The 4,548-nt window shown below is 33.8% G+C and overlaps 1 long non-coding RNA gene across 1 annotated transcript; it reads left to right on the top strand.

Moving 5' to 3' along the window:
• Positions 1-481: 481 nt before the first annotated feature.
• LOC126822490 (uncharacterized) lies at positions 482-4,155 on the top strand. Its single transcript, XR_007680842.2, has 3 exons — positions 482-631; positions 1,756-2,055; positions 2,610-4,155. It is a non-coding gene; the product is annotated as an uncharacterized LOC126822490 (long non-coding RNA).
• The last annotated feature ends 393 nt before the right edge of the window (positions 4,156-4,548 follow it).

The following is a 4,548-nucleotide window of genomic DNA, read 5'->3' as shown; positions in this document are numbered from 1 at the left end:
GTCATCGAACAACTTGAAATTTATCAACGTGGCAAGAGTATCTTTCATTTCGTAATATATGTGGGGATTGCTAAAATGTTTTTCTTAATTGGGAATACCAAGAAAGTTTATTTTAAGTCATGCACACCGTAAACCCAATTTTTTGCAACGTCGTCAAACCTCAGTTCATTTCATAGAATATGTTGGGAATACCAAATAAAATCCCATGTAACAGAAATAAGATTAACAAATTTAGCACCGTCATTCCGTTTGTAAAGCACGCAGTTTAAAACATGGACACAGTAAGCTTTATTTTAGTTAAGGTGTCGTTTTACAGACCCCATACTGGCAAAACAATCGATTACTTCAGCTTTGCATAATTGCATAATTTAATCCCTGTCACGTTTTAAACAAAATGACGTTGCTAGGTGCATTTACTATCAACCAATGGAACCACAAAACGTATTAAAACACACGCCGCAATGCGTTACGGGTTATTTTTAGAATTTTTAAAATAATTTCCTATAAATATGAAGAAACTGAAACATGTTGATTATATACGCAAGAATACTATCTCACAGTCTGAAGCCATAATATTAATAATTATACACACAAGATGAGCAATAATCCAAACCCGGATTATGTTCTAAATGTAAGTTATTTATTTATTTATTTATTTATTACGTAATCTTCGAAAATCAATGAAATGACATTTTATTATTTATATAGATAATGCACCTTCGTCCGTCATCACAGGGCTGTAAGATTTTCATTGTTGTTTTAAACTTCGTACAAATATCACTTCCCCCCCACGAGAAAGACCTTGTACGTGCGCTTGGATAATAAAAATAAGACAATTCGTCTGTGGCATCACCCTCGGTGGAAGCGGACCTTAAACACTAATAGAAGAAGTTTCGCCGATTTCTTGGCACTATTTCGTGTTTGTGGTAATGTATTTCGTTATTTTGGCCAATTAATTAAACCGTTTCGTTATTTTTGGCAATTTATATAACACACTATTGGCATACTTTTTTGATTTAGAATTGTATGTACTACAAATATAAATATTTTAAAATATTATTTGTTGATAGCAGTAGATATCTTGCACATTTGGCCGTGACAAATTCGATATATCTTCCGAATTTGGAAAATAAGTGGGACATAATTTAATAATCGTATTTCCTGCTTATATGTTAATCGATATTATTGAATGATATGATGAAACAGCTGGGAAATATATCGGGTATTCCAACATGATCACTATAAACTGCGACCACAAAAGCCCTGCAATAATGCATCAAATCAGTTGCTTACTTCATTTCGTCAACAACGCAATAAAAGTGTGTTATCGGTTATGGGTATAGCACACTTCTCAAAAGAAATCAATCTATTTTCGGCCTCAGTCAAACTATTCTTCAAATAGATTTATACATTTAGATTATCAGCAGACGTCTGCATTATATTTCGAAAGAAAAATTTAGAGCTTGTCTCACCACTAATCCAAACAAACATCTGATAAAAACAATTTAACACTTTATTAAGGCATAAATTCTGGTATCATGGTAGCCAATAGTGGTTGTTAAGGAGTTCCGCCGACGTTTGCACTTGGATTTTGATATTCGTTTGAACTTATGCGTTCAATTTGAATTTATAGATAATGTTTTTACAGTATTTCTTATTCGTAGCCCCACCCCACCCCCGCCCTCCTCCATATCCCATCATAATAATGTCCAGTCCAATGGGAATTTGCAACATCGATTTATTTTCAATTTTCAGCGAAGAAAAAGAAAAAGCTGTTTAACATCCAACGATTGGGTGATAACGAAAGGCGGAGAAAGAAAGTATCTTCAATATCTAAAGACTGGTGAAGAAGTTCAGGAAGTAATGCCAGATGGAACGTTGGGATATACTAAAGTATACTGTTTTTCTCATAAAGATCCTCACCAGTCTAGCCCGAACTACCTAGAGATAATAACGGGTACACGCAGCATAACACTAACTAATAACCACCATCTGGTATTGTCTGATGACGAATCGAATTCTTCAAGAACTTATAAAATGGCTAAAGAAGTCAAGGTAGTAACTTCGCCCCAATACATTTATATTAATTTATCTGGTTTAGAAATGTTGTTGTAGTTGTATGTCAGATCTTAGATATTATTCTCCGTGTGACAATGCGATCACCAAATTGTGTTGTTGGTCAGTTCAATTTAAACTGTCTAACGTTGCATGGGACCAATTATCGCCTTAAAGTGAGCTTTGTCCAAGAAGACCATGAAATGTGAACGTAATATTCTTGACCAGTAAACACGTTGCAACTATAATGCCCACTGCAGTGTCCTTATAACATGACAATACTATGTTACTCGAGGTCCACTAATAACATCTAATTAGACAAATTATTGTCACTTCCAACCCTTGCCTTTGGGAAGTAGAAGTGAACAAGAAAAATATTCTAGGCCAAACCTCTATGGACAGGGAGGGGTCTAGTGGTTTAACGTGTGCGCCTGAAATCACAAGGTCTATCTCTCTCTCCCTCTCCATCTCTCTTATAGACAGTCCAGGGCTGTGATATAGCCTTATCATAAACGACAAGATAGTTTAAACATAAGGGTGTATTCTTTTTGCAGATAGGGGATCGCCTGGTTTGCCATGATGGTCAACATACAACTGCCGAACAGATCACAGACATCAAAGAGGTAGAAGGAAAAGGTGCGTTTGCTCCCATAACAAAATCTGGTGAGCTCCTGGTGAATGGGATTCAAGTGTCTTGCTATTCCAGCGCGGATCCAAACCTGGTCCATGCCGCCCTGACACTATTTCGGTTGACCTATGACGTTACACCAACATCTATTTTCGATACTTTATTATGGCCCAATGAAAATGGAAATCCATATATTTTTGGAGCAACAGTTAAATTATATAATCTGTTTACCTCTAAAGAATAAATAAATTCCCATTAAATGCGTATTTTTTTATTTCTTTTTATTTATTTTTTTTACTCTTACATATATTATAACGTATTCTACTAATAAAGTAAGTGATCTCTTTGGTTTTAGATAATAAGAAACGTTGTATTGAAATGTATAGGCCTATTATCTATTCAGTAGTAATATCAAAGATCAATTTGTTCATATATTTCAATATGTCCGCAGTTTAATGTGGTCATCTATTGCCGTTACCCATTTAGTACCTATCTGATGTAATTACCCAAGTTGTTATAATTTTAAGATGGTTGCCAAACTTCTTTGGCCAGCATAATAACTACTGTATTCATTTGTTCATCCAATATTCGAAATCCTGTAAATCTTGTCTGCCCGTAAACCCTTCTGGATAGTCAAACGAAAGAACCATTCTGTCCCTTTTTTAAAAACTTTTATGAGTGTTATTTTGATTCGATTTTAACATACCATCGTTGATAATGGAGATCCTTGTAGTAATGGGTTGCCTCTATTTATTTCCCTTGACATTCTATCCAACTTTATGCAATCACTCCATTATTTTTTCAAACCTTCTATAGGCTTCTTTAACGACTCACGTGAACACTTTCGAAATTCAGTGCCATGCGTCAATTATTCGCGGAGTTATTGTCACTGCACTTGAAAGTATTGTAATTGTTCCAACATGTTTGACTAGTCATAAGGGTGAACTCTAACAAAATTAAGAGCCCCACACCAGTCAGTGCCATATAAACATTGTGCGCTTGTGTTGGCATATATTTCGTTGCCTGCCAATCTATTTTTACAGACGGACTGAAAGATTTAGCTATTAGTGTCAGTATCTGGAATCAGAAACATCTATATATTATAAATTCCAATATTCATAATTGTGTGATTTCATTTAAATTAAAGAAAAGCTTTATTCCAATAAATATTATTCTGTGTATTTGATTTTCATTTATTTCAATAATTATAATTGTGTTCAATTGATTTCATTTATATTAAAAGAAAAGCTTTATTCCAATAATAATAATAATAATAATAATAATTCTGTACATTTGATTTCCATTGATAAAAAATCATTTTAATTCATCTAATTAAATATGCATCATTATTGAATTATAAATTAGCCTGTTGTCAAATATATACATTTGTGCTACAATAATTTGTTTGTATTATATACATCTGCTAAAGTTAATTTGTATTGGATCATATTAATAAAATACTCTTCTCATTATTTTTTTGTTATTCACCCACACAATTTGGGCTAATAGATTGTCGTCTCCACAGTCCTGGATTCTTGTAAATACTCTACTGGTCATAGTTTGTGACGGATTATGTTTCAGATACGAGGGTATAAGGCAGAACCGTGTAGTAAATTTCGAACGTGTATTGCGGAGTGATCTTTTGTCTATTGAAGCATGTCAGTGAGATATAGGTAAAATTTTACATTAAAGTCCACAGCAGGTCGACAATCACTGAAATATAAACCGCCTAATGGTTTTGATGGATTATATAATTATTTTCAATATGTGTAGATTCAGAATCCGGATGATGCCATCATGGCATCCTTGGGAAAATTTAAATATTCAAGATGGCCCCATGAGACATTTTCTGTTTAATCAGTTGA

Source organism: Patella vulgata, chromosome 5, assembly GCF_932274485.2.
Source record: "Patella vulgata chromosome 5, xgPatVulg1.2, whole genome shotgun sequence".
Classification (NCBI taxonomy): domain Eukaryota; kingdom Metazoa; phylum Mollusca; class Gastropoda; family Patellidae; genus Patella; species Patella vulgata.
The sequence above is the reverse complement of the archived record's forward strand: the minus strand, read 5'-3'. Positions and strand labels throughout refer to the sequence as shown.